Source organism: Centruroides sculpturatus, unplaced genomic scaffold, assembly GCF_000671375.1.
Source record: "Centruroides sculpturatus isolate CEXI.00-Female unplaced genomic scaffold, Cexi_2.0 scaffold408, whole genome shotgun sequence".
NCBI classification, from domain to species: domain Eukaryota; kingdom Metazoa; phylum Arthropoda; class Arachnida; order Scorpiones; family Buthidae; genus Centruroides; species Centruroides sculpturatus.
This window is the reverse complement of record NW_019384597.1, coordinates 86,242-109,692: the sequence shown is the minus strand read 5'-3', so window position 1 is coordinate 109,692 and position 23,451 is coordinate 86,242. Positions and strand designations below refer to the sequence as shown.

Genomic DNA, 23,451 nt, shown 5'->3' with positions numbered 1-23,451 from the left:
CTCAACATTTAATTTTTAAAAGCAGTTGTTTTACTTAAGAGTATGTTATTCAAATCATTTTATTTTGTTAATATATTTATAATCTGTTTCTATCACTTTATATAAAATAAATTTTATAAAAACAATAGAGATAGACATTTTGATCACATATAGCAACATATAATTTTAGCATTATTCTCAGATATATCAAACTATAATTAAAGAGAAGGAAATCATATAAAACAGAATGAGATATCAATAAACAATTAACTAATAACTGCCATACTATTCACCAGTTGTTTACCATCATTACACCTGTAGTTGATTGAAAAGTGGCTCAGTTTTTACAATTGTCTGTTTATATTAGAAAGATTTTAACAGTACAGTAATACCCAGAAATTACGCAATAGGTGGAACCAAGCAATAACTGCATAAGTCGAATTCACATAAGTCGGGGTATAATTTCACATATAAATACATACAAATAATTTTTAATTGGGGCCAGAGACTAAAGAAAACAATAATTTAGAAAAAAATGTTTAATAAAATCTTAGATAATATATATGTATGATAAATTATATTATTATACAATTTTTCACATTTACTCAATTATCACACCATAATTTTAACATTGTTTCCATCTCAGGGATAATACCATGACGTTTACGAATGATGCTTGAATTTAAAGATTGAGCATTTTTTACAGCTTCAAGAATTTTTTCTTTGCCTTTTATAATTGTTCTGACTGTCGATTCCGGTAGATCAAACTTGTTTGCCAATTCACAAATTTTCATTTTTGTATCAAAGTCTTTAATAATGTTAACTTTACATTCCAAAGATAAAGTTTTTCTTTTCTTATTTGATGCAGAAGAATCAGTTCTACTTCGTTTAGATGACATAGTAGAGTCTCTCAAGTCTCCGTAGATATAACAAACACAGAAATAAATAACACAAAATAAATTGTAGCTATATGTCAATTCCGCGCGACACGTCTGAACATATAAGCCGAACAATAGTGTGGGGGAGAATGAGTAATCAAGAGTTAAGTAAACTATAAGATATGTACACAAAATAGAGGAAAATAATAGATTAATTCATTCATTCATTAATCAACAAATTTTACTTTATGCGCCTTACTTTTTGAAAATTGATTCATTAACACTTTAATGTCTAACTTTTCCAGTAACTCCAATTCTGCTAAAATAATGATAAGATTTTTTCAGTCAATCTTAAATCATAAATATATCATAAATAATTTTAAATTATTTTTAATTAATATTGAAAATGATTGTTCTATTAGAGCAACAGAAAGTTTAACAAAATGTGTAATGCTAGTGTTCAGAAATGAATGATTCAAATTAATATATTTTAAAGTATCAGTCCTCAGAGCTGAGGAATAATTACAACCAGTGGCTCAGATTACATTGTTTTTCTAGACAGACAAATTATTTATATGATTAGAATACTCTAAACTTTTGAATGAGCAATGAAAAGAGATAGAAGAACACATAAACAAGGACATGCCATTGAACTTTTTGAACATGTGAAAAAGAGCTACACATTTTTTGTGTCATCCATGACGATAGTTAATGGCCATTGTTAACTGTTGTTATGTGTGGTACAAAAGAGGTTCAGATGCAAGAAATGGTCAATGGGAAAAGGACTGCATAATTGATATGCTATCAGGGACAATGAAAGAATATACAGAAGAAATCTATGCTGGATAGAACTAACTTTCATAGAATGATAAAGTAAATAGAGACACAGCTGAGGTAGAGCATGATGTTACTGAAGGAGAAATGGATTGGGGGATGAAGCAGTTGCCAAACTACAAAGCTCCAGGAGATGATGGTCTGCCATCATCATTATTTAGGGCATTATCAACTAATGTCCTACTCAATTTATGTTAAAAAAATCTGGAAAACCAGAATGTGGCTGAGGGGATGGATTAAATCAATTTTATTCTGATTCATAAGAAAGATGTGCAAGATTGCTGCAATTACAAAATTATCATCTTGATATTGCATTCAAACAAAAGTCTGACAAAAATCATACAGAAATGATTAGCTGCAGTTATCAAAACAAAAAATGCCTATGTACAGAGGTTTCTGGAAAGAGAGAGGGAGCGATGATCACATCTTTAATTTGCATTTAAGCATAGAAAAAACTAGAGAATACAAAAAAGATATATATCTGTGTTTTATTGACTGTGCCAAAGCCTTTGACTGCATGGATGTTTTTCACACTACAGTAGATATTGGCTGGTATTGATAAAGGATACTAAATAGATGTGATACCAAGTGTGCAACTTGATTTTAAAAAACTTTTTGGTGATTTAAAGTATTTTCTTTGAAGTGATAAACTTATTCCTAAAATCCTTATCATAAATTTTTTATTCAGTTTGATCTTACATAATAGCAAAACTTAATTTGATGTAATGACATCATCAAAAAATATATTATTCCAAATTCATACTACTATGCTTCCTTATTATTTAACAGTTTCATAGTTTTCATTATGGTCAGATTAAAATATTATAGAGCCAGCAATGGAATAAACTTCACTATGGTTTATAGTTTGAAATTCTAATGTGAGTTCTTACTCCTCTCAACAGTTGATACATTCAAAGGATATGACTTGTATTTTTAATGGCTTAACTGAGAAAAAGAATTACCTGACCATGGTTATCAAGCTTCTATATTGCTTCTAATCTAAAGACTTATCACACCTTTTGAGGACTTGGGCACTGAGAGATCTTTTTTTGCTGTTCTACTTTATTAAATATGCATTTCAGACAGTTATGTCCCTCTTCAGTTTAAAGTAGATGCTTTTTGGGTTACAAGTTCTTTTAGAAATTCACTGAAGACTATACATTAAATATACATTTGCTCTTTTATTTATTAATTGCTTTAATCTTGGACAGTACACTTTTTATAATTTGAAATAATTAGGTAGTATCAGTTCTTTGAAACTGAAAATACAAGTTTTGTAACATTGATTATTTTATTCAAAATATTTAATTTTCCTTTCTATTTGTTATTGAATTTTTCTTGAACCATAGTAATTCATCAAGTTTCAAGCTTGCTTCAGTGTAATGATAATATAATGGACGTATGAATTAATGGCTTTGAAATTTTTGTATTTATTATTAATTTCACACAAAAATAAAAATCATATGTGTTGATAACATTTCATAAAACTACATATTTAATTTCAGTAGTTTTAAAACATAAACACAATATCTAAAAAAACTGAAAAAACAGGTAACAAAAAGACCTTTCCTAATTCCAGCAATTTAATGAGAAAAAATATTTTGATCTAGATTGATAGATCTTTATCAGCTGATACAAGAACAGAATGATCTAAAGATTAGAATTAAAATACAATTATAAAATTATCAATATTGTATAATGATTTTTCAGTGCACTTGAAGCCAATGTAAAAGTGTAGAGAAGAAACATGCACTATTAATTGGCATTACATTATTAATTAGTCAAAAACAAATACAAGTACATTTGACAAATTTATCATTATCTTCTTCAAGTAAAATTCTATTTATAACATAGATAACCATATTCAAACTAAAATGGCTATCAAATTTTTTTCAAATGGACATATATAATGAACATACAAATTAAATATTAAATAAAATTATAATATTGGGATTTATTTAAAAGTATAAAATAACAACTGTCTAACATTAATGATTTATCATTTGTTTATAAAGCACTACTAATTAATTGGGAAGGTCTAACATGTGTGTACTGGTTGTGTTGTTAGTCATAATATGCAATGTTTTCCAAATGAATAATATGCTTTTTTGCCACATTGATGCAATAGTTTCAAATCAGCACATAGCATTCATAGTTGAATTCTAAAACTTGTCTAGCAATCTTGGTGACACTTCTAATAAATAAAATAAAATAAACTAATTTTGGATAACCATTATTTTATACTTTTACATAAACTCCAATATTATAATTTTATTTAATATTTAAATTTCAAGCTCATTATCAAGGGCATAGCCAAGAAGGAGCATGGGTGGGCACAGCCCCCCAGTTAACCTGGTGCCCCTTCCCAGAAAATTACAGCCAAAAAGTGTTGAGCCAATTTGCAAAAAGAAATAAAAAGCTGAAGCTAATTTAATTGGGTGTAGTGTACTCACTGAAAGTCTAGATCAGGCATAGCCAAAATACAGCCCGCTTAATGAATTCATGCAGCCCGCGACTAAGCTTTGAATATTGGACTTAACTTCAAATAATTGCTTGAATGGATCTGCGATAATTCCTTATATCTTCACAATGTGAAATGGTAGAAAGTCGAGAAATTCTGACCCCTAAAAAAAAAGGTCAATGGCTTTCTGTGCCCAATGTGAAAAGTGTATCTGTAATCTCTATGTACAGTTTAGTCTCTACAGGGTGATGTCACAATAAGATATTGCATCACTTGAAAATCTTGCTAAGGCTGCCTTTGGTTCCGCCAGTAAAAAAAGGTTTTCTTTCCAATTCTACCTGGGGAAAAACTGTTGGCCACCCCTGGTCTAGATCTAGATCAAAGATAGTGAACCATATTAAAAAATGGTAAAAAAATAATTAATTGGTTAATTTTTGTTTAAGGTATTGTTAGAGTTTGATATTAATGTTATGAGAATGTATGATTAAAGGAAGTTTCATATTATATGTGTGTTAAATTATTGTCAATTCCTATGCAAATTTCATTTTAATTAACAATAATTTGAAAAAAAAAAAATCACTTATGGCTGCTGCTATTTTCGTTGTGTATTTGTCTCTTTAATCCGATTTTCAGTTCGGTAGACTATCATATACAGCATTCAGGTTATGAACTTCTTTTATTGGTTTGTCATATGCATTTCGAACTCAATTGTAATTTAAGTCCCTCTTCAGTACAAACTGTTTAAAAAAATTTATATACAACTACTTAAAAATTATATACAATTAGTGAGATGTAATTGTATATAAATTTTTTTAAACAGTTTGTACTGAAGAGGGACTTAAATTACAGTTGAGCCCAAAATGCATATGACAAACCAATAAATGAAGTTCATAACCTGAATGCTGTATACGATAGTCTACCGAACTGAAAATCGGATTAAAGAGACAAATACACAAATAATTTGAAATAATTCAATTTTTTATCAGGCTGGCATCTAGTAGGCCCCATAACAAAACTCTGGCTATGCCAATGCTCATTATGTATAAGTCCATTCAAAAAGTTCTTTACTATTTTACTTTGAATACTATGTTCTAAATAGAATTTTATCTGAAGAAGACAATGATAAATTTGTCAAAAGTACTTGTATTTGTTTTCTATTAGTTAATAAATTAGTGTAATATCAACTTGTAAGAAACAGTGCCCATTTCTCTATAAATTATAAGTTTTGATAAGCACATTATAAAGTGAAAAATTTTATTTGAAAAATTTTGTTAATAAAAACATTTTATAGTTATTTTTACATTATAAAATAATATTTAATGTATAATATATACATTATATATTATACATTATTATATAAATATATAATAATACATAAAAATAATATAAACTGTGTATTTAATTGTATATTAAATTACATATAGAAAGATTGACTTTGATCATTAATCAAATTTTTAATTAATTAATTCAAATTATTATTAAATACTTTTCATTAACACATATACATCAGTACAAATACTGTGCATAAAATTATTATCATAAATATATATGAAACTATCAAAATAACAAAACAGATATTTTAATTAATATATTGTAAGTTTGGTATGATAAGGTCAAATTTTGCAGATTTTCATAATTATGGATACACAATTATTTATTATGATATTTAAACAAAATATTAAATAATTGTAACATACACAAAATATTTAGATTTTGAAAGAAATAGAATAAATAAGGATTAATTGCCTTTTTTCTGAAAATTATGAATATTTAAAGTTTTAATAGAACATTTATTTATTATTTGATTGAAATTAAGACATCAAATCAACTTTTAAAAATATTTATAACAACAATTGCATTCTTTTTAGAAAAATATTTTAAATCTTTTATTTGAATCATTCTCAGTTATATGTTAAATAGAACATCAACACTGAACAAAATTAAATTTAAAATTTACAGAATAATTTATTTATGCTTGAAATACCATATATTAATATATTTCATATAAAATTAAACACAATTCTATAAACAATTATAAACATTTCTTACATAAAAGAACTTTTTGCAATATCACAGTACCATATTTTCAAAGATTTCAAGCTGTTATAACAAGCAAAAGTCTCTAAGGAATAATATAAAATTTTGTATCTCTAAAATAACTTAAATGATTTGTAGTAATTTTATAAGAAATTTTTCTCTTAGACCAAAATGCATAAACTGAATTTTGAAGATTCAGTTCAATAGTATATCACCATTGAGTATATCACCAATGTCATAACAAAAGAAAAATCTTGATCAATTTTCAATTAAAATATAAAAGTGTAATGTCAACATATTTTGTAATTGAAATTTATGTTTTATTCACAAATGATGCAAATAAAATGATCAATCTCAGAATGATGTTAAAGAAATATAACATTCCAAGAAAGATAATTATAGTACCATACCAAAAGACAGCTGGTGAATTTCTTAGAAGGAAAGATTCATATACACAAATGAAGGAAAAAAATTGCCATTTGGTTTCTACTAAAAGCTATTTTAATAATACTTTAAAGATAACATATATACTTGATAAACAAAAACATTTGTCCTTTAAATCACATACAAAAATGATAATGTAACATTATTTAATAAATCCTTTAATAATGAGGAAAATGTCTAAAATTAATCATTAAGAGTTTAATAAGGAATAGATCAATTAAATGTTTTTATTGGAATCAATAAAATTTAGGGATAACAATTCAATACTCAAATTTTAAAGATTAAGTCATCAAGTTAAGTCTTGAAACTTTTCTAGTTTAGAAACATTTTTGGAAAACTTAAATTCCAAATTTCAAAACAGAATGCCCATTTTTGTTTTTGCACTAGCTGCTGTTGAAAATAAGGTATCTGAAAAATGTTCCTAACATGAAAGTCTGTGACACTTGGCACTATCTTGTCATAAAAAAAAAGACAGAAAAAGAAAAAGAAATGAAAAGACATTACTAAGTTGAAGTCACCAAATAAAAGTTTATTTGAAGAAACATTTTCAGTCAGATTCCAGATTCCTTCTGTTCCTATTTGTTCAGAAAATAGTAAACATTTGATTTACTAATTTTAAAAAGCAAAGAAATGTTCAAATTTTGATTTAAAATGTTTATTAAAATAAAATTTGTTTAGTGGTTTAAAAATTAGCAGTATAATATTTTTATAACTTAATATTCCTAAACTTGGTAATTTTGACTTATTCTATGTAGTTTATTTATCTTTGCTGATATTGTAAATTATATAAAAAGATATGTGTAAAATGTAAGCTGATTTAATTGCAGATATGCTTTCTGCTTTACTTAAAAGTCTGTCTTGCCACTTTGGTTTATAAGATTGTTCAAATGCATTTCACAAAACAAAAATTTATTCATTTAATACATATATTAATAAGCAAGTTCTAATAAAAAAAAAAATGTAAACTACAATTACACAGCTAATCCAGATTTAATAAAGTAGGGAAAATAAATAAGGTAAAATGTAAGACAGTATCACAACAATGATTTAATTGTGGTAATACAATACCATAAAGTTATTTTTTTAAAATATATAAATAAATAAGGTAAATAATGTAACAATAATCTGAGAAAAGAGTTAAGATAGCAGAACTGCAAAAATAGTTACAGAAGAGACAATAAAGAATAAAATGAACTAAAAAAAATACAGATTAAAAATGCAAAAGAAATTACTTCATTAATGCAAATTTTAGATTCAATACATTTCCATCATATTCAGTCCAAATTTACTATCTTTCTGCTGTATTTTGTACTGTACTGTTACAATAATCAACAAATTTAAAATCAAATCAGAAATGNTTCCTAATACTTGGATACATATTCAATATAGTCACTTGTTACACCAATAATAAGAAATAAATTCACATTTAAATGTCTAATCTGAGAAGTTATTTTCAAGAAGTGAAAGAGAACGATGCCAATCGAATTGTTAATTTCTTCCTATCTTGGCCATTCAATTACTCTCCAATATTGGAATATTTTACTTAAATGCAGACAAAACACCTAAACAGTATATATTATTTAATATTAGCACTTTTACAAATGTTTTCATCTGTTTATAACAGATGTCTTCTATATAATGCAGAACTAAACAAACAAATTAAAATTGAATATTTTTAAACAAATTTTCATATACAAGATTTCAAACAACACAGTTTATCATTTATGTTTTGAAGATGACATCAAACAAGCAATACTCTTTGTATCTTCAAAGTATGTCATGCATATAGTCTATTGCAAAATTATAATCACACACACATTTTTGTAAATACAATCTATTATCTTATGGTCTTAATAGTATATTTATTAACTTTTATAAAAATCAAATAATTAAAAATAATAATGAATGAGCAATTATTTATTGTGACATTGTCACAATGCCTGGCTGCAATTTTTAATCATATTTTTAACGTATTAAATTTAAAATATGTGCTCTCCACCTCAAATTAGTAGTGGCTTGCCCTTACACTTTTCCTTATATCATACTTTTCCTTTAACAACAGAGTCATGCCAGTCATCTATCTAACACCTTTCAGGGAAAAATTTTTGAATTGAAATAACATGACTTCTAGTTTGCATCAGAAGTTCTTATATAATTAATTGGAACCTCCTACTCCTAACGTTTCCATATCTAGTCCTAATGTTTCCATCTAACTAACTCCATTCTCAAGATTAAGGAAGACAGACAGAAATGGACAGATGACAGTGGAGATTTATAGGTCTATTATTTTTTCAAATTGCAGCCCAATAATATACCATTTGATCTACTTGCAATGACTGCTGATTGTTATTTTGGACTGTAAATTTAAGATGCCTTTAATTCTAAGACTTGCCTCTATTTTTGGCCAAGAAAAAATGAGTAAAAAAGTGCATTTTAGATATGAGGAAATATGGTGAGCTCTTTAAAATAATTTAATTAATAATTTAATAAAATAATTTTATTAGTTAAACTAATTAAAAAAATTATTTATTAATAAAATTAAAAAAAAATAATGTGCATATTTTGTTTTGTACGAAGCAAAAAGTAGCAGTATTTGCAGGATTTATTTCCTTTTATAACCAGTTACAATTATTATTTCATTATTAATGAATTAAATTTGTTTTTTTCAGAATGAGGTCTTCTTGTTAGCTATCATGTAGCCTTGAAATGAGAAAAGGGTTTTCTACCTTTGCATTAGCAAAAGAAAAAGAAAAAGAAACAAACATTGTTTTTTGAAAAAAAAACATGACAAGTTTTATTACCATGAATTATATGTGCAATCTCAACATATCTAACAATAATTAAATTTCCAGAAAACTAATTAATAACAATCAATCATTAGAATAAATCACCACAACGAACAGAACAAAGCATCTTACTTGGTGTTACAACGGTTACGTACAAATTTATAATACACATGTCTCGTTCCAATGTCATACTTTTACCATTGTTGCATTTGTTATACATCTCATTCTTTCTTTTGACAAGTTGATAGTATTACATAATTTTAAAGTACTGAAAATCATTACAAAAAATAATTCTGAGATAAGATTTACTATAAATACATTGTGTTTTATTTTTATAAAATATCCCGAATATTTCTCNGGTATTTACTTTATCAAATATCGTTTAACTGAACATCTAAATGCTGAACTTTTCTGACAATATTTAGAAATACCATAAAACATGATTTTCTATGATAATCTGATCAATTGGTGGTACAAAAAGAGTGTAAAATGTGCTGTTTCTCCATTCATTTATTTCAGTTTATTTACCACTTTTCAAAACTTTCTTAATTTAAAATGTTTGGTAGTATTTTAGATAGGGAATCTCAAAATGACCTCAACTTTAGATAAGAAGTTGTTTGTAGCTGAGACCTCTCAATTCTTTAATCTGCCACTCCATTCCACTTTCATCACATGCTATGTATATGCATTATTGATGAAAAGCAGAGAAATTATGTATAATATGTAAAAATTTGAATTTTCTGTATTTTATTATAAATATATTATTCTATTTAATTTTAAAAATACATTATTACTGGTAGATATTATGAAAAAGATATTTTAGGTATTTCTTTTTAACTTGATACAATATATTGAAAAAAAAAAAACAGATGACCATTTTAACATTTAAAATAAATAAAATCATTTGTATAGTAGTACACAATGAAAATGAATGCTAAAATACTGTTACACAAATGACTACATCTAAATATTTAAATTCAGTTGTAATCAAATGTTTTATAGTATTAAACATAATAAAGTAAATAAATAATAATACTAAGTTTTTAATAAAAATATTCGATACATGCAATCAATCTTTATTAATTATAGAAATAGCTAGAACAACAGGAATAATAAAAAGTAAAACTGAAACTTGAATTTTATGCAGATATGAAGTGATTTACAGTATTTATAAGACACTTCATATCTGTCATTACTCACTATTTGTACAATCTGTGTTTATGTTTATAAAACTAAACAAATAAAGAAAATGAAATGATATTAAATAACTAATAATACAAAAAATAAAATAAAACAACAATAAAAAACACAATAGATCTGTATAAGAATTTTTACATACAGGATGTCTGTAAATGTTCTTTCTGATTTTTAAAATTTATTACTCAGTGAATCTACAGTACACACATGAAACAAACACAAGCTGAAAGAGCAACTGAAAAAGGTTAATTAGACACAGAAAGAACTAGTCAAGTTCAACATGGACATCATGATTAGTTAAAGACAGTGACTAGAATTCCCCACTGCCAACAACAATTGAAGCAACAAATAAATGATTTGGAGGTAATGGATGGCCGCCATCGGTTAGACGAAACCTGGCCGTCTTTCTCCATCCATTTCCATTTCCACAAAGACTGTGAGTACACTTGAGAGAGAGCTACATGTGCTCATGGCAGCGATCACCCGACAAGAAAAAGGCAACAATACCCAGAATCCCATCTGGGAAAAACTCTTGTCCCCGTTTTTCAATAAGGGATTCACGGGAAACTCCTAGAGGTATGGCGCCATCTCACCAGTCCGTGATTTGTCACCGTAGATTGAATATCAGTATTATGTTGTTCCTGCTACACATGATATTCACATTGAACTTGACTAGTTTCTTTCTGTGTAAATAAACTTTTTCAGTTGATCTTTCAGCTTGTATTTGTTTCTTGTATGTACCTTCGTAAACTTATCTTTGTAGAGAACAGAATGTTTGGGGAAATCATCATCATTATTATAAGATGGATGTAGGGTGGTGAAGTATCACATTTAAAGTGTAAATGTGACACCTAGTCAATACTCAACACCCTTATTTATAAGCTTAATTTTAATAACAATCAATTTTTGAATATTTTGTCAATAAATTAATTTTACTAATAGAGTCACAAAAATGAATTACACTGCACAAAATAATATATTCCAACAGTATAACTCAATAGTCCATTAGTGACATAGATTATAAAGGTTTTCTTTACAGTTAATGAATGTAATCTGCAGTCTGTATACAAATATAAAAAAATAAATTATTTTTGAAATGTTAGACGTTCCTTTATAGAAATTTTTACATTGAAGTTGTGAGAGATACGGGCAAAATGTAAATTTCTACGGTGTCTAACACATGAATTTAGTCCAAAAGTCAGTTAATCTCGGTTAACTGACTCTTGGACCACCGTAAAANAACCTGTCATCTAAATGTAAACTTCAGTTTAAATTATATTATAAGTTTGATTCTTGATTTTAACAAAATTATGTGAATTTCAATGTCATGGAATTATTCTTAAATGTCAAATTATCACTTTTTAAATCATTCGTATTCGATTTTTCATTATGTAATTACTTTGGAAAATACAAGAAAATTTTTATTTAAACACTCAGAATATAATAAGATATCTGATGAAAATCACAAATACTAATATTTTACGATGAACTTTTAGTTTAAAAGTTTAATTTCTGACAAAATAATAATTGTTCTTGTTGTTTTACATGAAACAGAAATTTCATGTTTTCTTCGTTTCCATTTAAATTAATGAAGGATAAATGAGAAATCAAGACTTTTCTAGCACTGTATTTACTTTCGGATTCTTTATATCGTTAATTTATATTTACTCGTAAACTGATATGAAATTTAATTTATAGTCGATGTTTAAATTAACGTATGAAATGATTAACATATTCTTACATTATATAATATGTTGCTTTGTAAGTGTTATTATTAAGTAAACAGGAGAAATAATAAAAATTAATATTTGTATATAAGTCTAGAGAAAGTACAATTTTTTTAAATTTCTCTAGACTTATATACAATTATTTTAAATAAAAGAAAATACAAATGGAATATTCTTATATGATACGGAACTATAAATCACATTTGATTTTATTTATATAAGATAATTAATGTTCTGCCTTCTAAAACTATATTTTAAATAGACTCTATTCTTAAACTCATGTTTAATGAATGCAGAAACAAGATATAATTTTTATTCAAACGTATTTTTGTTTTTTGGCGAAATTATTATAGAAGTTGTGTTAAATAATAGTTTCCTCGTAAATGAAGGATTTTAACAGAATAATTCTAACAACATATTTAATTTTAATGTATTTTTTAACCAGTCGAATGAAATGTAATATCCAACATAATAATTAATCATATTTAATATATTACATTAAATAATAACAGGACATAAAATTTTGTTAAATTTTTAAGCAGAAATATATTCTGCTTCTACATGAAATAGGTATTTGAGTATTATTTTGAAATTATATTTTCTTATTTAGAAGTTATAACTTATAAAGATTCATTGTACTTTTTGTCAAATTAATTTACTTTTGTTTTACTTAAGTAAAAGTTCTAGAGTGTAACATTTAGATCTTTTATGAAAATGATAAATTAATAGATTTTTGTTAACTTGAAAGAAATTACAAACTTCTTAATTAGAAAATTTTTTATAATACTTGACTGAATTGTTTTCATTAAAGTACAAACAGATAAAAATACAAAAATGTCATTATCTATATAAATTTGTACATTTATGTAATTCTTTGTTTAAAAATTATACATTTTATCCTCACAACTGCTTGTTAAAAATGACCAACAAACATAATAAGTTTGACATCACTTTATAATATATTGAATAGTTTTCAAGTACTATATATTAATGTATTGATTTGAAAGCCTTCATTATTTTCAGTGTTTCAAGTTATTTTTGCTAATGCATAAAAATAATTTAAATTATTCTAGCTGCTTTAAAATTAATGACTTAAACTTTTATACCATTCTAATATGTTTTATCATAGTAGTATAATAATTTTGAACATTAATGTATCCTGCTGACTTACTTTCTAACTCAGCAGGATACATTAATGTCCAAAATATCTTAAAATCTGATGTTATTTAACAGTACTTGTTTTAAATAGTATTTAGCAATTCTGATTATGTGATAAATATGAATTTTGATATTTTAAAACAAAATCTTTTCAGAAAATTCTATTCAAGACATGTTACAAATAAGGAACATTTTGAAAACACTTAAGTTTTCAGGCATCAAAACTTTTATAAAGTGCTATTTAGCAATTAATTATGTACTAAGTATAGACAAAGTTGTCCAAAAGAACAAAAATTAACAAAATAAATTAACAAAAAACACATTCCTATATGCAATAATTTATTTTATCACATGTAGGAATGTGTTTTTTTTTTTGTTTATTTATTTTATTTTAAATTCTTAATTTTATGTTGAAAAAGCTGATATAAATGACTTGGATGTTAACAAAATGGCACAACGAAATGCAAGCTAAAAAAATATTCCATGAAATAATGAAAAAATAATATATAAATGTATATCTTATCATTAGATTCATTTTTTTTCTATATTAAAATTTTTTACTCATAATCAAATTGTTTCCATTCACTTTGGCTAGGCTTTATCAAATATCGTTTAACTGAACATCTAAATGCTGAACTTTTCTGACAATATTTAGGCTAGAATTTAATGAATGAAATAAAGTAGAAAAAATCCAGTGTTTAGACATATGATTATTAAAATTTGGGTTTGGTTGTCATATAGATATTGATATTTTATATTATCAAAAAATAATAATAAACTTCAGAAAAATTATATTACTTTAAAGCAGGACAGATTCATTCTAAAGTAGATTATCTTTGGAAAAAGATTCGTATAGAACAGGGGTGGCGAACCTATGGCATGCGTGCCCAAAGTGGCACGTAAGGAGAAATCATCTGGCACATAATGTATTATACGATTTCTGTCTTTTTAAATTATCTTTTTGGTTTATCACCTGATCATCCTTTTTTCAATCAGCTTTTTTACATTTATTCTAATTAAAGCATATTCATTTAATTTTTTAAAATATCGTTATTCGAAGTCTGAAACTTTGGCACACATAAACATCTTTGAAGCTAAGTATGCTTAAAATATGGCATGCGAACACAAAAAGGTTCTCCATCCCTTGTATAGAATAATGTTCAATATAATAATCATAATTAACTATTAGAAATGTTAGTTAAAATAATTTTTAATAAAATTTAAAAATTGATGGCAATAGAATAACTTTTATGAACAACTATTTTGACTTATTGAAACAGTAATTTTGATTTTTTTGAACTTGGACTATAACTTTAAAAATTTATCATTAAATATGATGATAAAAAAAATAACAAGCACTTACAAGCCAAATCTTTCAAGAAATTCTATTTTAAATTTCATTGGATAATCATTTTAATTAATTCCTAAAACAGCAGTTTTCACAATTAAATACTTGGGTTTTGATATTTAGCTAAACAGAAATGTTATGCTAACTATTCAAATGAAAATAGTAATATTTTTCTAAACTCGTAATATCATAAAATATAATATTGGCAGCATTAACAAATGATATATAATATTAAAGAAATAAAAATAAAAGTTTAATGTTTTCCAGATGATGACATTTTCTAAGAAAATATTATTTCACAACATGAAAAATGAGAATCAACATTATAAACTTAAATTAATATGAAAAAACTTTTAAAAATTGGTAAAAAATTGGTATAAGATTTATGTTTGAAAATTCTAAAAATTTCAGTTAAAAATAGATCTATAACTGTAATGAATGAATGTAGATGAAAAGAACCAATCATTTAAATTTTATAAAAAAGGAATAATTTCATATACATTATATTGTCCTATTTAATATGGTTTTATTTTTATTTTTTGTTTCCTTCTGAACAAATGTTGTGTTTCCTTAATTTTTCTATTGAATAACTTTTTTATTTAATAAATGGCTGTTAATTAAACTTTAATTAAACTTACTATCATAATAATTTTAACTACATTTATATGCATTAATGCATTTTTGCTTATGGTGCACAAACATGGATCTGGCAACTAAGAAAATACATTCATTTTATAAACAGCTTTCATACCACTTGTCTCAGGAAAGTGTTGAAATACATGACAGATTACAAATCTAATGGTGAAATACTGCAGGAAGTCCAACTGCCTCTGCTCATAGGCATAATAACAAACAGACAACTTTTGTGATTTGGCCATCTCTTCAAACACCTTCCAAATGAACTTTTTAGACTTTTATCTCTACAGTCCAACTAATGGCCAGTTCTGGCATTATATTGTTAAAACTATTGATAGTAAAATACTCTAAGCATATTCTAAGATTGTCTAGAACAGGAAGGCCTGGAAGGCCTTATACATACTTAACTTGTATATAATATTTGTTTGCATATACTCTTTCCCCATAAATAAATAAATGATGATGACAATGATGATATGCATTAAACAATGCTCTATTATGCTAACTTACTTTTAAACCAAAAATTAGATATATCAACAAACTAAACATTGAAATTTTGTAAGTATTTGATTTTAAAATTTTTCTTTAAATTTAAACTTTAATTTAAAGTTCTAAAAAGGATTTAAATTTCTAATAATACCCTCTGTAGAAACTCTTTTTTAAAGTTCTTTTTAGAACTTTAAATTAAAGTTCTAAAAAGAACTTTAAAAAAGAGTTTCTACAGAGGGTATTATTAGAAATTCAAATCTTCTGAAGTGTCAACAAATAGTTTACTCTGTAATAATTTGAAGCAAATAACATGCTCTATGGATTTGAAACATTATTGAAAATATGGGAATTTTCTTTTGAGCAATTTTATCTGTATATATTTTCTAAAATATAGTTTATTAATGTTTTATTTTTAATGACCAAAGAACTTTTCATAATCTCACTAAAAGAATTGGCAATTCATTATGGAAATTTTATAAATTTTAACATACTAATTTCAGCATTAAAATTCTTGATTTTTGAAATAAGTTTCAAATAAATTTATATTTTTCTGGTTTATATTTATTTTAATTTATAATAGATATATAAATAAAAATATATTGTTAAAAATTTGTATATAAATTCAATTTGTTTATTTGCTTCTGTGATAAATTGAATTAGTATAATGATATTTTAAAACAAATGGTTTTTAATGATTATTATATTTATTTTGAAACAGTTATCACATTTTTGAATATTTGACACATCATAACTTGTACACAAATCCATAAATATTAAATAAGTTTATATAACTGATGATTTTTGAATGAAAAAAATAAACAGTTGCACAAAGAGAAACTAATGTAAACATCAAAACTTGAAAGTCCCTCAATGTTTCTATAATTTTTTGAATACTTTTGGAATAAATCTACATTTTTTCCATACCTTAAAAAATAAACGAATTGATAAAATAAAATAAATATAACAAGTTGGTAAAATATATGGATATTAAATAAATATTTGAAGGTATATGATCATATATGAAGATATTATAATATTACAATAAAAAATAGATAAAATGAGGCGTTTACTTCACAAAAAATACAATCAAAAATAAAATAAAAGTCTATTAAACTATCAAATTATAAGAATATCACTCAAAATATATCAAATTTTTGTAAATAAAAGGATACACTCCACTCTTCACTAAAGGCCATATAAGCAATACATTTTCATGTAACTATTGAACAAAACTCGTCAATATTTCGTTGCACAAAATCTAATAGCAGCTGCTGGTAGAATTAATGAGAAAAATAGAAATAGTTTTAGTTTGAAAATCTGTTTTTCACTAAACAAGAAAATAACGTTAAATGATGTGATCAAGCAACGTCCATGAGCGTCCAAATTCGATTTCTAACGACATACAGTTTACACTGTACGCTTATTATTTACCAGTTTTAACTTTGTCACGCAAATATAATGTTGACGATCAAAAACATATGCAGTTGGTGTAATCAGGAAGGGGTCCGGCTGACACGGACGCCCTTACTTTTGTAAATAAATTAAGAAAAAATAAATAATTCTAAGTGAAAAGTTTTGAATGTGATAAACACACTTATTATAGATACAGTACGTGTAAGTTATATATCTATGTTAAACGGACCATTTCATTTATAATACAACAGGAACACATTTCAGAATTAGTGAAAATGGAGTCTAAGTGTTTGAATTTCGGATATTTTTGAAAATTTATTTATTGGTCTGTAAATTGGTGATTTTATATTGAAATGTTAATAAAATTACTCTATTCAAATATTGATTCTACAATCAAATATTTAAAATAAGCAAAACCGGGGACAGTCCACGAAAATCTGGGATGTTTACTCTTCATCCACAGCGCTAGCGGCTACATCCTTGATCATCGATAGCTTATAAGGGCCCGGGGTAGAGCGAGTCCCTTTTGCCATTTTTTTTAAAACAAATGAAATACGTAAAAGGCTTCTTTATTAACAGAAAGCGTTCTTAAATAGTTTATTTATTATTTAGTTAATAAAAAATAGCATTTATAGCAGTAGGAACCACTAGGACCCCTAAGTTTTATCTGGTCCAGGAGCAAAATCCCCAGCTCTTTTTCTCGATGGTTCTGGTTACATCCAGATTAGTACAGAGATGATTGTAGGTTGCACGTTCTAATTCGAGCCCCTCCTAATATCTGTTCAAATTACGCTACTTTATGATCTATCAATTATGTTCATCATAATATATTTAAATTATTATAAATTTATTTAAAACATTTCACAACTCAATAAAAAATACTCATTTCTACTAATATAATCAATCAAATAATTATAAAATTTATAAAATATTTATTGAAAAGTAGTCGTATTAAAAATAGTATAGACCCTATACTGTTTATTCAATACAATTACACAAAATACATGTAGACAAATTTAATCGATTAATACTTTGATATACTGTATATACAAACAATCTTCAATTATAATGAATAATGAAAAGATGCCACGCAATATTAAACATTGCGAAGGATTGAACAGCCAAAATATTCTAAATAAGTTTTATTCCTTTAATTATAAATATTTTAAACTGAAACATATTTCTAATATTAACTAATGTTAAAATATTAACTTTTATAATGTAATAACAAAAGAATATTTTAACATTCTGTAGGTATTGTATGTAATTTTAAGCTACAGCCTGATTTTGTTTTTTAAACAAAGCTAAAGATATCTTGAATTTGTTACAAAACTCTTGTTTATGTAAGCTTTGATTTTTCTAGTAACAAAAAGTTTTCTGCAGAACATTTTAAAGAGTTATCTACACATTTTCATGAGACTAAAATGTCGGAAAATTAGAAAAATCATTTTTTTCTTTTGACTCTATTAATAATATATTTCGAACGGATGCAATGCATTGTGGGTCATTTGCTCTCGTGACAATAAGTAACATATATTGTTGAACGATACACACGCTCTCCATAGAACCGTTCGAGTAGAATACCAACAGAAGAATTAAAATATAAAAATTCGGGTGTATTATTTACAAAAATATATAATTTAATAGGCCTACATCTATAAGCGTTTCGGTTCTTGTCATCATAACTCACTTAAAAGTTTTTGTCTCTTATACTCTTTTAAATAAATTGACTTATAGATCAATTCAATCGATTAAAAACAATAATTACAGGAATGGTTAACAATTGCATTGAGCGTTGAGAGCGAATTAAAAAATAAATAAACAAAGAATAAAAGTAAAAATGCTGTGAGTGAACAGGTATGACGTACTGTACTTTCTTATTTTACGCATTGTTTGTTTCGACATCATTATAATTGATATTGGAGGGAAAATTACAAAGTAGAGAGATTAAACATTTATGTATATGTACATTTTGATTTATATTAATTTAAAAAAATGTTTATTTTTTTCAGAAAATAAATAATAATAGTTATTGGGGAAAAAATAATAATAATAATCATGTAACATCGTGAGGTATTTGGTACACGTGTTTTTTGTTTACTTTTCTAGTTGTACATTTATTCTAAATAAAGTAAAAACTGCCAAAAAATCGAAGAATGTTCCGAAGTAATTAGAAACGTAACAAAAATCTTTTCTATCCAAGAAAATACGTAAAAATAAGACATTTTTAAACGTAAATTTAAAAAAAAACTAATTTATTTTTAAAATACTCTTCACTTTCTAGCAATAAATTAATTTTTTATAANTTGTTTCTGTGATAAATTGAATTAGTATAATGATATTTTAAAACAAATGGTTTTTAATGATTATTATATTTATTTTGAAACAGTTATCACATTTTTGAATATTTGACACATCATAACTTGTACACAAATCCATAAATATTAAATAAGTTTATATAACTGATGATTTTTGAATGAAAAAAATAAACAGTTGCATAAAGAGAAACTAATGTAAACATCAAAACTTGAAAGTCCCTCAATGTTTCTATAATTTTTTGAATACTTTTGGAATAAATCTACATTTTTTCCATACCTTAAAAAATAAACGAATTGATAAAATAAAATAAATATAACAAGTTGGTAAAATATATGGATATTAAATAAATATTTGAAGGTATATGATCATATATGAAGATATTATAATATTACAATAAAAAATAGATAAAATGAGGCGTTTACTTCACAAAAAATACAATCAAAAATAAAATAAAAGTCTATTAAACTATCAAATTATAAGAATATCACTCAAAATATATCAAATTTTTGTAAATAAAAGGATACACTCCACTCTTCACTAAAGGCCATATAAGCAATACATTTTCATGTAACTATTGAACAAAACTCGTCAATATTTCGTTGCACAAAATCTAATAGCAGCTGCTGGTAGAATTAATGAGAAAAATAGAAATAGTTTTAGTTTGAAAATCTGTTTTTCACTAAACAAGAAAATAACGTTAAATGATGTGATCAAGCAACGTCCATGAGCGTCCAAATTCGATTTCTAACGACATACAGTTTACACTGTACGCTTATTATTTACCAGTTTTAACTTTGTCACGCAAATATAATGTTGACGATCAAAAACATATGCAGTTGGTGTAATCAGGAAGGGGTCCGGCTGACACGGACGCCCTTACTTTTGTAAATAAATTAAGAAAAAATAAATAATTCTAAGTGAAAAGTTTTGAATGTGATAAACACACTTATTATAGATACAGTACGTGTAAGTTATATATCTATGTTAAACGGACCATTTCATTTATAATACAACAGGAACACATTTCAGAATTAGTGAAAATGGAGTCTAAGTGTTTGAATTTCGGATATTTTTGAAAATTTATTTATTGGTCTGTAAATTGGTGATTTTATATTGAAATGTTAATAAAATTACTCTATTCAAATATTGATTCTACAATCAAATATTTAAAATAAGCAAAACCGGGGACAGTCCACGAAAATCTGGGATGTTTACTCTTCATCCACAGCGCTAGCGGCTACATCCTTGATCATCGATAGCTTATAAGGGCCCGGGGTAGAGCGAGTCCCTTTTGCCATTTTTTTTAAAACAAATGAAATACGTAAAAGGCTTCTTTATTAACAGAAAGCGTTCTTAAATAGTTTATTTATTATTTAGTTAATAAAAAATAGCATTTATAGCAGTAGGAACCACTAGGACCCCTAAGTTTTATCTGGTCCAGGAGCAAAATCCCCAGCTCTTTTTCTCGATGGTTCTGGTTACATCCAGATTAGTACAGAGATGATTGTAGGTTGCACGTTCTAATTCGAGCCCCTCCTAATATCTGTTCAAATTACGCTACTTTATGATCTATCAATTATGTTCATCATAANTCTCTGAAAAATTAAATTATGTTCAAAAACTCAATAAATTCTTTCATGAAACTTGATCGTTAAACTTTATACTACCAACATTCTAGTAACAATAAAAGAATTTCTTTCGGAATAAACAATGACAATTGTATTTACAATATTGAAATCAAACATCAAAGAAAGATTTATAACTTATATGAAAGAAGATAAAATGTGCATACAGCATAATCGATTAAAATATCCATCTACAAAAAGTATATCCAAATCCAAAAAGATACAATTTTAAAATATATATCCAAGCTTCGATTTTGAAATGGGAAAAACGATTTAAAAAAGAATACTTTTGTTTATATAAAGGATAATAAAGACTAATTCGTAAATTAGAAAATAGCTTATATCCTAAAACATACAGACAAACAAACGGGAGTTTTATTTCTGCACACGATTAAACCTAATTACTCCGAAGGTTTTTTTTATATTGAGTCGCAGATCAAAAATACTCATGTAGCATCTATTTCAGGTGCGTAAATGCGGAACGAACGACGTAAGTAATAAATGCGAGCAACTGGGTGATAAACAAATAAAGCGGTTCAAATGTCAGCACGAGGACCCCGACCGCACACTTGCGCACCGAGTGGGCGGTGAGTGAAAGTTATCTTTGAAGCACCGCATCGATGCGTCATCGCACTGGCTAACACACACACACACGAGACAGTCGCTACATCTCGCATCACACAACACATACATACACGCGATTAATACGCCGAAACACTCTAACGCAACATACAAAAAAAAAGTCAATGGAGCAATTAAAAAAACTGATATTTTATTTGTATAAAACTACTCACCATACTCAGCGATGCTTTAATTGCTGCCGTACGATGCAGTTAACGTTGCATAGTGAGAGCGCACATATATACAACAGCGTCGCGTTAACAGTAAACGTTGTGACATAAACCGATGACAAACTGTTATCCACCCCCCTGGAAATAGAGGTATCGATCTGTAGCACGCCAAATACTAACACCGTTTGGTTACGAGTGTTTCCCCCACAGCTGTGGCGTAGCAAAATATTTTGCTGCTGTTGCAATACAGCGACTGGTATGATCTAGGCGGAGGGTGTCACTCAAACGACATCCACCAATCATAACGGGTATACTACGAGACGTAATCGATGACGCATAGTAGGAGGGCTCTTTAGAATGAGAAGAAACGATCTCCGGTGTGTCTCTGTGTGTAAGTGTGTGTGTATGTAGCGTTTGTATACAAATTATCGAAGTGTTGAGGTTTTTGGTGTGTCTTTTGAAAATTCTCTTCAGTTTATATTCGAAATTATTTTTGTATTCTGAATTAATTAAGTAAAGAATATACAAAAGTTTAAAATTTAATGTGTTTATAGTAAAAATAATTATCACAAATTTAGCAAATTTCTTTTTATAAACTTTAAGAATCTTGAAACTTTTGAGTAAATATCTTTCGATTAAGAATCCCATAAAAATTCAATAAAAATGATCGTACTATCATACCTAAGTAGTTAATTTTCATTAAAATAATACTTTATTCAAATTTTAATTATTAAATTAAAAGAGAATACCAATAAACTTTAAAAAGTACGAATATAATTTATTTTAATGATGATCATTTATAAAACTTTTACGCTTCAGACTGTAATTACATACTTTCGATCGATTTTAGAAGAAATATTTAATGAGAGTAGAATGATTAAATCTATTTATTAATTTAAATAAATCCCAGAAATTAAAAGAAAAGTTAAATAAATTCGAATTCTATTGTCCATGTCGCGTTTTTATCGTAAATATTGAGACTTCGAACCACGTGAAAATTTTTTATAATGTTTCTTTTTACATTTTAGTAATGACTTAGTGATTGTTATAAGGATATTTGATTGTAATTTGTCTATTATTAGATAACTTTAACCTCTAGAAAACGTTATATAACTAGAATTCATTGTTTAAAAAAAAATCTGTAGTTGTTTATAACGTGTAGCAATTACAATATAACGTAAAACTATCTTATAATATGGTTTAGTTGTAAATTTAGTAATTCTCTCTACTTTATTAACAACAAACTAGAGTAATTATAAAAATGACTTTTGAATATCTTAGAATTAAAAAAAACTACTCAGTTAACATTCGAATGCCTAATATATATAT

The 23,451-nt window shown here is 26.1% G+C and overlaps 1 protein-coding gene across 1 annotated transcript in view; it reads right to left on the bottom strand.

The window, feature by feature from the left end:
- LOC111624891 (nuclear factor 1 X-type-like) overlaps positions 1 to 22,377 on the bottom strand; it is a 67,572-nt gene extending 45,195 nt beyond the window's left edge. Inside the window, exon 1 of the transcript XR_002756648.1 lies at positions 22,126 to 22,377. The gene's annotated coding sequence lies outside the window, so the exon portion shown is untranslated. The remainder of the gene's footprint in view (positions 1 to 22,125) is intronic.
- Positions 22,378 to 23,451: the final 1,074 nt, after the last annotated feature.